Source organism: Phyllobates terribilis, unplaced genomic scaffold (genome assembly GCF_046119375.1).
Source record: "Phyllobates terribilis strain yellow unplaced genomic scaffold, ASM4611937v1 Scaffold_4__5_contigs__length_816908805, whole genome shotgun sequence".
Taxonomy (NCBI): domain Eukaryota; kingdom Metazoa; phylum Chordata; class Amphibia; order Anura; family Dendrobatidae; genus Phyllobates; species Phyllobates terribilis.
This window is the reverse complement of record NW_027362764.1, coordinates 382,287,951-382,299,953: the sequence shown is the minus strand read 5'-3', so window position 1 is coordinate 382,299,953 and position 12,003 is coordinate 382,287,951.

Genomic DNA, 12,003 nt, shown 5'->3' with positions numbered 1-12,003 from the left:
GTATAGTGGTGGTGGAGGCTGAGGATAAGGAGAAGAGCAAAAAGCAGCCGAAATGAGGAATCGTATACCCATGTGTGAGTGTGTAGCGGTGCATGGGAATACACCTCCCGAAATAACACAGTGGATTTGACTTTATGTTTCTCTGCTGTCATTTGGTGGTGATGAGAAGTCTGGCCCAATCCAGCCCTTGTTCATTTTGATAAGGGTCAGCTTGTCAGCATTGTCAGTTGACAGGCGAGTGCACTTATCAGTTATAATTCCCCCAGCGGCACTAAAAACACGCTCCGATAATACGCTAGCGGCAGGGCAGGCCAGAACGAGTTCATTCCAAGTGTCCAGCTTGGATACCCAATAATTAAAAGGCACAGAGGAATCACGGAGGACGCTGGTACGGTCGGCAAGGTACGCCCTCACCATCTTTTGAAACTTTCCACTCCTTGTGAGAGTACCCCGCACCTCAGGGCCAGTAAGCTGGTCGGGTCTCAGAAAGCTGTCCCAGAACGTTGACAGTGTTCCCCTGCCTCTGCTGGATTGGAGTTGCATCTCTCTCGCCTGTACGCCTTGGTTGGGCAACGAACTGTGACCTCTGCCACTAGCGTGTTCAGATGAGAATTTTTTTAACAGTTCTGCAGCAAGGGCCTTCTGGTACTGCCACATTTTTGTAGATCTCTCCACCTCAGGAATAAGAGAGTGAAAGTTCTCCTTGTAGCGGGGGTCTAAAAGTGTCACCAACCAGTAAAGACTGTCACCCAACATTTTGACAACGCGGGTTCACAGTTAAGGCAGCGTAACATAAAGTCAGCCATGCGTGCCAGACTGGTAACGGGCAAGACTTCCGTGTCCTCACCAAGATGACGACTGACCATGCTCTCCTCCTCCTCCTCTTCCTCCTCCCCCCTGTTCTCAGGCCACCCACGCTGAAGCGACGGTATGACAGTTGTACAGGTACTAACGTCTACAGCGCATGATACCAGCTCCTGTTCTTCCTCCTCCTCCTCTCCTTCATTGTCCCTCAATGCACGTAGGGATGAGATGAGGCTGGGCTGTGTGTCATCACCCGCTACGGCTTCTTGATCCATCTCATCATACTCTGGCTGCAATGCCTCCTCTTTAATTCTCTGCAGAGAGCGTTGCAAAAGACAGACAAGTGGGATGCTGACGCTAATGATGGCGTCATCGCCACTCACCATCTTGGTGGACTCCTCAAAGTTTGTCAGGATGGTACATATGTCAGACATCCAGGTCCACTCCTGAGGTCTTATCTGTGGAGTCTGACCTGAATATTGACGGCCTTGTTGCAGCTGGTACTCCACAACTGTTCTCTTCTGCTCACAAATGACTTCCGAAAATGAGCTGACAGGCGGCGTAGTTTGACGAGCAGAACTGGCAACTCGGGGTACGATTTAAGAAACCGCTGAACCACGAGGTTAAGCACATGAGCCAGGCATGGTACGTGTGTGATCTTGCCTCGCCTCAGAGCCGCCACCAGGTTACGGCCATTGTCACACACAACCATGCCTGGATGTAGGTTCAGTGGTCTCAGCCACAGATCTACCTGCTCTTTCACAGTTGTCCACATCTCACAAGCAGTGTGAGGTTTATCACCTAATCTCATGAGTTTCAGCACAGCCTGTTGCCGCTTGGCTGAGGCAGTACTGCAGTCCTTCCAGCTTGTAACTGATGTGGTGATATCTGAGATGGAGGCTGAACATGAGGAGGAGGAGGAGGATGATGCGCTGGAGCTGATCACTGTGGGAAGAACTCTGACTTACTTAGGGCCCGCAATCTTCAGTGTGGGGAGCATGTGTTCCGTCCCAAGGTCCGACTGGGTCCCAGCTTCCACTATGTTTACCCAGTGTGCCGTCAGGGAGATGTACCGTCCCTGGCCACAAGCACTTGTCCACGTGTCCGTTGTCAGGTGGACTCTCCCAGTAACTGCGTTGTTGAGGGTACGGCAGATGTTTTGGGACACGTGCTTGTGTAGTGCGGGGATGACACATCGGGCATAATGTAACATACCTGGCGGCGTCCTTGCATGGTGGTCCATCTCCCACTGTGCAAGAGCGCGCACTTGATCTCCAGTCCAGAATGTCTCTCTGGCTTCCCTCCTTGCTGTCTGTTTGTCTGTTTTGGCTGCATAGGGCGACGCCCGCTGAACTTCCTGTTTCTTGTACCTGCTGCGGACACGCCCCTGTTGCACCTTCAGCCTATTGCTGTCCATCTTTGGGTATTTATACCACCTTCTTCCTCAAGATGGCGCCTGAGCATTGTTTCTTGTCAGTTGGCTTTTGTCTCTGACATGCCAGGTCCTATCCTGTTTTCCTGCCTGTTTTCCAGTTCTGTGTCTGAACTGTGGTCTGTTCTTGTGAACACGCTTCTTGCCTGTTCTTTCGCCTTCTAGGGGCCGTATTCCTAGATCTGCCTGTCTCTGCCTTGCGGTATCTGTTCCCGTCTGAACAGAGTCCTGTTTGTGTCCCTGCCTTGCGGTATCTGTTCCCGTCTGAACAGAGTCCTGTTTGTGTCCCTGCCTTGCGGTATCTGTTCCCGTCTGAACAGAGTCCTGTTTGTGTCCCTGCTTTGCGGTATCTGTTCCCGTCTGAACAGAGTCCTGTTTGTGTTCCTGCCTTGCGGTATCTGTTCCCGTCTGAACAGAGTCCTGTTTGTGTTCCTGCCTTGCTGTCTCTGTTCCCGTTCCTCTGTTCCCTGTTGTCTGTGCCTCGTTTCTACTTTAACCTTGTCTCCCTTTTCCCTCTATGTCTGTTTTCTGCGTCTTTCTGCAGAGTCTGAACTCGCTCCTAAATTCCTTCTCGTCGTCTCTGTACCTCTGTTGTGAATTTAGTGTACGCTCGCTACTTCTATGTAAGTACTGTGCGTGCTTCTGGTTCTGCCTTTCCTTCTCCGTCTGTTCTTTGTGAACAGAGTCCTATCCCCTTGCCTTGTTTACCGCTCTGCGGTGTCCGCTCTGCTCCTGCTTAGCTTGCCGCTCTTGCGGTTTCTGCTCTGCTCCTGCCTTGTTTACCGCTCTGCGGTGTCCGCTCTGCTCCTGCTTAGCTTGCCGCTCTTGCGGTTTCTGCTCTGCTCCTGCCTTGTTTACCGCTCTGCGGTGTCCGCTCTGCTCCTGCTTAGCTTGCCGCTCTTGCGGTTTCTGCTCTGCTCCTGCCTTGTTTACCGCTCTGCGGTGTCCGCTCTGCTCCTGCTTAGCTTGCCGTTCTTGCGGTTTTCACTCTGCTCTTGCCTTGCTTGCCGGTCCTGCGGTTTCTGCTCTGCTCTTATCTTGCTTACTGCTTCTGCGGTTTCCGCCCTGCCCTGCTTCTGCCTGCTGCTCCGGCAGTCCTGTCCTGCCCTGCTTGTGCTCGCTGCTCCTGCAGCCCCGTCCTGCTCTGTCCTTGCCCACCGCTTCGGGCATTCCCTCTCTGCTGTGGTTGTCTACCGCATCTGCGGTTCTGTGACCCAGTCTGTACTGGGTCTTAACCTCTCTGTGCTCCAGCCCATCCTTTCGGCCAGTACCTCCCTGCCTGCATACTCGCCTGTATCCACCCATCTGCATACCTGCCGTGTTTGCTTACATCCACCAGTCTGTGCCAGCCTAACCTGCCTGTTCCAGTAATCCCAGCATGGGTCAACCCCCGTGTCCGGAGTTTGACCTGGAGTAGCACCTGGTCCCTCTGCCCGGTTTCTCCCTGGTGCACTGGCGTCGTATGTCGTCGTGCCACCTTGGTCGGATCGGCCAGATACTTAGTCACGCCCCTCCAGGCACTCTCCGGTCCATGGTCCAGTGGAACCACAACACCCGCACACGCCAGTCAGTCCGGGCGTGTGCATAACAGCATGCTCAGGCCATGGTTCCCGTTGAGCCCCACGGCATTCGCTCTCTGAGAAGTTTTCCAGCGAATACATGCATTAAAAATAAATAAATAATTTTTTTTTTTTTTTCTCAGCTGAGTTCCAGGCGAATTACGCACCCGTCCAGATGGATCTATCTGCTCTCGTTCCTGCGGATCCGCCACGTTACTATGGGGATCCAAGACAAAGTCGTGCATTTGTGGAGCAATGCATGCTACACTTCAAGTTCTACCCTCTATGTTTTCCCACCGATCGGGTTAAGGTGGCATTCATTATGTCTTACCTGGCGGGTGATGCCTTGGAATGGATCAACCCCCTATATGAAACACAGGATCCGATCCTCCTGGACCTAATGGCCTTCCTGGTGGCCTTTCTAATGGTCTTCGATGATCCTAACCCGGAGGCTCCTGCTGAAGCTTCACCTCCCAATATCCCGGAGCAGCCCCGATGGGTAATGTGTGTGGGTAGCGCAATAGTCCTCCAGCCCAATGAGACTACTGCCCACCCAGAATCCTCACAGGGTGACTACGCTTTCCGGAATACTTCTCCCAACCTCAAGAGGCAGTCCAGACGTGCTAGACGTAGAGGCAAGCCGTCACGCCAGGGTCTGTCCTCCCTGAGACCTCCTGACCCCAACCTTGAAGTCCCTACTGAAGCTTCATCTCCCTGTATCCCGGAGAAGCCCCAACGGGTAATGTGCGTGGGTAGTGCTCCGGTTCTCCTGCCCGAAGAGACTTCTGCCCATCCAGACTCCACACAGGAGAACTTCCTGCACCCGGCATCAGATGCTTCACCCACTTTAACCGGTGTGCATGTCCAAGGATGCTCCAAAGCTGTGGTTACCTCTGAGTCTGTGCACCTCTACTACCTGGCGGAGGACCCCCTGTTGCCTCCTGAATCCTCCGGGATACCACTCGATGACAAATGGAGAGAGACTTCTCTACACTCGGTACTCGATACTTTGTCCGCTTCGTCCTGTGAGCCTGACAATGGGTACCCCAAAGTGGTAGTTACCCCCGAGTCTCTACACCCCTCCGACCAGGCGGAGGACCTCCAGTTGTCTCCAGAACCCTTCGGGGTGCTACCTGGTAGCGAAAGGACAGAGACTCTCCTATACTCTGTACCTGATACCTCGCTTGCTTCGTCCAGTGAGTCCAACCTAGTGTACTCCGAAGCAGAGGTTACTCCCGAGTCTCTACACCCCTCCGACCAGGCGGAGAACCTCCAGTTGTCTCCAGAACCCTTCGGGGTGCTACCCGGTAGCGAAAGGACAGAGACTCTCCTATACTCTGTACCTGATACCTCGCTCGCTTCGTCCAGTGAGTCCAACCTAGTGTACTCCGAAGCAGAGGTTGCTCCCGAGTCTCTACACCCCTCCGACCAGGCGGAGGACCTCCAGTTGTCTCCAGAACCCTTCGGGGTGCCACCTGGTGGTGAATGGACAGAGACTTTCCTATATCCTGGATCTGATACCTCGCTTGCTTCGTCCAGTGAGTCCGACCTTGTGTACTCTGAAGCAGAGGTTACCCTTGAGTCTCTACACCCCTCTGACCAGGCGGAGGACCTCCAGTTGTCTCCAGAACCCTTCGGGGTGCCACCTGGTGGTGAATGGACAGAGACTTTCCTATACTCGGTACCCGATACCTCGCCTGCTTCCTCCAGTGAGTCCGACCTAGTGTACTCTGAAGCAGATGTTTTCTCTGAGCCTCTGCACTCTTCTGACCCGGCGGAGGACCTCCAGTTGTTTCCTGAATTCTCCGGGGTACCACCAGATAACAAAGAGACAGTGACTTTTCCTCATTATGTACCTGATAACCCGTCTATTTCTTCCTGTGAGCTTGACAAGATGTACCTCGAAGCAGAGATTACCCCCAAGTCTCTGTCCCCCTCTAACCCGGTGAAGGACTTCCAGTTGTCTCCTGTACCCTCTGGGGTGCCACCTGAAAATATGTGGAGAGAGACTTCCTTGTGTGCTGTTCCTGGTACTCCACCCATTTCGTCTGTTGCTAAGGATGGCTGGATAGGAGGTAGCATCCTAGCTAACCAGATGAGATCAATTTTTCCTGTGGACAGTGGAAGTGATCTCCTTGAAGTGAACGACTGGTCCTCGAATTCCCTGCGGAAGATTCTGGCAGGCCTGAAGAAGAGGGGGCGTAAGGGGGGGGTACTGTAACATACCTGGCGGCGTCCTTGCATGGTGGTCCATCTCCCACTGTGCAAGAGCGCGCACTTGATCTCCAGTCCAGAATGTCTCTCTGGCTTCCCTCCTTGCTGTCTGTTTGTCTGTTTTGGCTGCATAGGGCGACGCCCGCTGAACATCCTGTTTCTTGTACCTGCTGCGGACACGCCCCTGTTGCACCTTCAGCCTATTGCTGTCCATCTTTGGGTATTTATACCACCTTCTTCCTCAAGATGGCGCCTGAGCATTGTTTCTTGTCAGTTGGCTTTTGTCTCTGACATGCCAGGTCCTATCCTGTTTTCCTGCCTGTTTTCCAGTTCTATGTCTGAACTGTGGTCTGTTCTTGTGAACACGCTTCTTGCCTGTTCTTTCGCCTTCTAGGGGCCGTATTTCTAGATCTGCCTGTCTCTGCCTTGCGGTATCTGTTCCCGTCTGAACAGAGTCCTGTTTGTGTCCCTGCCTTGCGGTATCTGTTCCCGTCTGAACAGAGTCCTGTTTGTGTCCCTGCCTTGCGGTATCTGTTCCCGTCTGAACAGAGTCCTGTTTGTGTCCCTGCCTTGCGGTATCTGTTCCCGTCTGAACAGAGTCCTGTTTGTGTTCCTGCCTTGCGGTATCTGTTCCCGTCTGAACAGAGTCCTGTTTGTGTTCCTGCCTTGCTGTCTCTGTTCCCGTTCCTCTGTTCCCTGTTGTCTGTGCCTCGTTTCTACTTTAACCTTGTCTCCCTTTTCCCTCTATGTCTGTTTTCTGCGTCTTTCTGCAGAGTCTGAACTCGCTCCTAAATTCCTTCTCGTCGTCTCTGTACCTCTGTTGTGAATTTAGTGTACGCTCGCTACTTCTATGTAAGTACTGTGCGTGCTTCTGGTTCTGCCTTTCCTTCTCCGTCTGTTCTTTGTGAACAGAGTCCTATCCCCTTGCCTTGTTTACCGCTCTGCGGTGTCCGCTCTGCTCCTGCTTAGCTTGCCGCTCTTGCGGTTTCTGCTCTGCTCCTGCCTTGTTTACCGCTCTGCGGTGTCCGCTCTGCTCCTGCTTAGCTTGCCGCTCTTGCGGTTTCTGCTCTGCTCCTGCCTTGTTTACCGCTCTGCGATGTCCGCTCTGCTCCTGCTTAGCTTGCCGCTCTTGCGGTTTCTGCTCTGCTCCTGCCTTGTTTACCGCTCTGCGGTGTCCGCTCTGCTCCTGCTTAGCTTGCCGCTCTTGCGGTTTCTGCTCTGCTCCTGCCTTGTTTACCGCTCTGCGGTGTCCGCTCTGCTCCTGCTTAGCTTGCCGCTCTTGCGGTTTCTGCTCTGCTCCTGCCTTGTTTACCGCTCTGCGGTGTCCGCTCTGCTCCTGCTTAGCTTGCCGCTCTTGCGGTTTTCACTCTGCTCTTGCCTTGCTTGCCGCTCCTGCGGTTTCTGCTCTGCTCTTATCTTGCTTACTGCTTCTGCGGTTTCCGCCCTGCCCTGCTTCTGCCCGCTGCTCCGGCAGTCCTGTCCTGCCCTGATTGTGCTCGCTGCTCCTGCAGCCCCGTCCTGCTCTGTCCTTGCCCACCGCTTTGGGCGTTCCCTCTCTGCTGTGGTTGTCTACCGCATCTGCGGTTCTGTGACCCAGTCTGTACTGGGTCTTAACCTCTCTGTGCTCCAGCCCGTCCTTTCGGCCAGTACCTCCCTGCCTGCATACTCGCCTGTATCCACCCATCTGCATACCTGCCCTGTTTGCTTACATCCACCAGTCTGTGCCAGCCTAACCTGCCTGTTCCAGTAATCCCAGCGTGGGTCAACCCCCGTGTCCGGAGTTTGACCTGGAGTAGCACCTGGTCCCTCTGCCCGGTTTCTCCCTGGTGCACTGGCGTCGTATGCCGTCGTGCCACCTTGGTCGGATCGGCCAGATACTTAGTCACGCCCCTCCAGGCACTCTCCGGTCCATGGTCCAGTGGAACCACAACACCCGCACACGCCAGTCAGTCCGGGCGTGTGCATAACACATAATAGTGTCAGTTGGGGACCGAGTACCGAGGGACGGCCACCGCCATAAGGTTGCGGAAGGATTCCGTCTCCACCAGCCTAAAAGGCAGCATTTCCAATGCAAGCATTCGTGAAATGTGCGAATTTAGGACTGTGGTCTGTGGGGCATTGACTGCGAATTTGCGCTTTCGTTCAAAGGTCTGGGATATGGACAATTGAACGCTGTGGTGGGACGTGGATGTGGACGTTGATGCTGTTTCTTTGGAAACTGCCATAACAAGTGAAGACTGAGAGGAGGGGGCATCTTTACATGCAGTATGGACAGGGGATTGCCTTGCACGCACAACAGGGGGTTCTCTTACACGCACAACAGCGGAAGAAGCAGTGGTGACACCCGCTGACACTGGTCGTGGACCCTGGGTTTCGCCCCACAAAGTCGGGTGCTTTGCTTACATGTGCCTGATCATGCTGGTGGTGGTCAGGCTGGTAGTTTTGTCACCCCTGCTGAAGCTGGCATGGCAGGTGGTACAAATGACCTTTTTGGGGTTATCAGCAGAGTCTTTAAAAAAATTCCAGACTCTGGAAGACCTACCGGTTGTACCTGCAACGTCCCTCGTGTTGGTGTTACGGGGAACGGTTGCCCGCCTTCTGTCTGCGGCCACCACACTGCTTCTTCCTGCCTGTTGAGGTACTCTGCCTCCCTCCCCCTGTGTGCTGCTGGCCTCGCTCTGCATGTCCTCCTGCCACGTTGGGTCAGTTACTAGATCATCCACCACCTCCTCCTCTTCCACTTCCGCACTACGGTCCTCCTCCTCACTTCGTGGCAATTGTGTCTCGTCATCGTCCACCTCTTGTGAAAAATAGCCAGCGTCGCCTTCCTGTGGCCATGGCTGTTGAAATATTTGGCCATCGCTACATGGGATCTCCTCTTCCACCACTTCAAGCAGAGCAGGCGAGGGGCCTAAATATGGAAATGGACCAGTGAACAGTGCTTCAGAGTGTCCAACTGTGGGATCAGTTGCTGTCTGACGACACTCGGCATGGTGGGAGGAAGGAGCATCAGGGTGAGGAGGAGTATGCAGTCGAGACTCACGGCAACTAACACTTGACCGTGTGGAAGACAGACCGGAGGTGGGGGTGCCCAAGTGACTGGAAGTATTATCTGCTATCCAATTAATAACCTGTTCACATTGATCAGTTCTCAATAGTGGTAATAATAATAATAATAATAATAATTTTTATTTATATAGCGCCAACATATTCCGCAGCACTTTACAATTAAGCGGGGACATGTACAAACAATAAATTCAATACAAGGTGAGACAGTTTAACAGTTACATCAGGAGTGAGATCCCTGCTCGCAAGCTTACGTTCTACAAGGAAATGGGGGGACACAATAGGTGGAAAGTGCTTGTTATTTCAGGTCAGGCAATTATAATAAGCCGGGATTATCATATAAAACTGTATGATCCGGTCATCAGCCTGTATGTTCAAGTGCAATACTCAATTACCGAGTGCAGTTATCGTGTGCATGGTAACTTTTTCTGTGACAGGCTCAAAGATGGCAAGTGAGCTTGAAGTGCGGCAGGGAAGGGGATCCAGGCACTGAGGAGATTGGGCTGAGATGTCCTGATGGATGTGGTTGATTTTTTCAAAGAAATAAGTGGCCAGATCCTCCCCGCTGAGGTTGGTGGTAGGGGCCTGTGCTTTAGGTTTCAGGAGGGAGTTTAAGGTTTCGAAAAGTCATTTTGGATTGTTGGACATTGAAGTGATGAGGGTGGTGAAGTAGGATTGTTTGGCAAGATGAAGGGCAGAGTTATAGGTTTTGAGCATGAATTTATAGTGGATGAAGTCCTCTGCTAAAAGAGATTTTCTCCACTGACGCTCAGCACACCTTGAGCAACTTTGACGTGTTTGCATCGTGTGCCAGGAATGCCGTTGTCTGTGTCGGATCTTTCTGCGAGTAGAAGGAGCTGCTTCATCTAGGGCACTCTTCAGTGTATTATTGTAGTGTGACAATGCTAAGTCTGGACAGGAGAAGGAGGAGATGGGGGCTAAAGATGTGTGGAGATTGTCCATAAGCTGCTGGGTATTAATGGTACGTGTATCCCTATAAGTGTGGTAAGTGGGGGTGTCCTGGGTGAGGAGACAATTCTTAACAGAGAAGGAAAGAAGGTGCTGTTGTGTGCTTCCCTAGTAATTCAGTCAAGAACTGAGAGCGAGAAGATGTGGCTGTTGGTTGTGGCACATTTTCACCTTGGCCACGGCCCTGTCCTCTGCACGCACCATCACCAGAACGTCCAGTTCCACGTCCCTTGCCACGCGCCTTACCCATTGTAAATGAAGTAAAATAGCTTACACTCGCACTATCAATGGCAAAAGGGTAATAAAAAGTAGATTTGAACCGTGGAAGAGGAAAACCACAGTTCTAGTTCTTTGGCCTACACCAGAATCTTTTAAACAGATATATTTGTGTCTGAACAGTCAGCGAGACACTGAAACTGTTTTTTTTATGCAAAAAGGTGGATTACACCCAGATTTGAACCATGGAAGAGGAAAACCACAGTTCTAGTTCTCTGGCCTACACCAGAATCTTTTAAACAGATATATTTGTGTCTGAACAGTCAGCGAGACACTAAAACTATTTTTTTTATGCAAAAAGGTGGATTACACCCAGATTTGAACCGTAGAAGAGGAAAACCACAGTTCTAGTTCTCTGGCCTACACCAGAATTTTTAAACAGATATATTTGTGTCTGAACAGTCAATGAGACACTCAAACAGTTTTTTAATGGAAAAAAGGCATAAAAGTGGATAATACAGAGATTTGAACCGTGGAACTGCAAAACCACGGTTCTAGTTACCTGGCCTACACCAGACTCTTTTAAATAGATATATTTGTGTCTGAACACTCACAGACACACTCAATTTTTTTTGGGAGGGGGGGAATACCAAAAAGTTAATAAGACGGGTATTTGTACAGTCTGACTGAGGGAAAAAAAAAAAAAGAGGATTTAGATGAAAAAAAAAAGGATTTTTCCTGGCCCTTGAGACCTGGGGCTAAGTCTAGCAATTTGCAAAGCAGCACACAGGACTGTAATGCAGTGTTTTTTGGTATAACCTGAGAAGGACTGTTTGTTTGATTTTGCAGGCTTTAGATACCCTACACTACCTATTTCGCAGTATATATCTCTCCCTAGCTCAGCAGCACTCTCCCTACACTGTCTGATCCGGAGCGACTGTGTCCAAGATGGCGGCGCCCAGTTTTAAATACTCGAGGTGACGCTGTGCGGCCAGCCAATCACTGTAATGCCCACAAACAACATGGCTGCGGCCTTACAGTGACTGGCTGGCAATCCCTGCACGTTCATTGGCTCAGTAAAGAGCCCCAAACGTGCAGGGCGGAGACCCGAGCTCCCGCCCGAGTAACCCGGAAATGCTCGGTGCTCGCCGAACATCCCAAGTAGTGAGATCCTCGGGCGAGTACCGAGCAGTGTCGAGCATGCTCGCTCAACACTAGTAGTGACATAAATATAGCATATAAATGATAAAGGAACAGTCTCACCATTAGTTGGAGTACAGCCTTACTCATAGCAAAAAGGATCCCCACTTAGCTGGCATTTCATCCAAAGAGGCACAGTCCACAGAGGAGATAATAACAGATAGGGGGGGAAGAAAAATACCCACACAATACCTCAAGAAAATATCGGATGTATAGATAGTGGGCCAGGGATCTATTGCACATGTCCCAAAAGTATTCCCATTCCCTACGTGTTTCGTTGATTAACTCATCAGGGGAGAGTGGGGGAGAGGGGACCGCCGTATTGGCTCTCAGCAGGAAAGGATTCCCAAAATAATAGTAAGGAACTACATTTTAATATATATTCATTAAAAGTTACTTTTTAATATACCTTCTACCGCGCTAGATACACAATTATATGGTTGGTAGTCCTACCTCTAGCTTTCATCTATACAAACCTAAACAGCAACATTTCCTGTGCAAGCAGTCTGGAAATGTGGCCGATCAGTATTGTGGCGTGTGGGT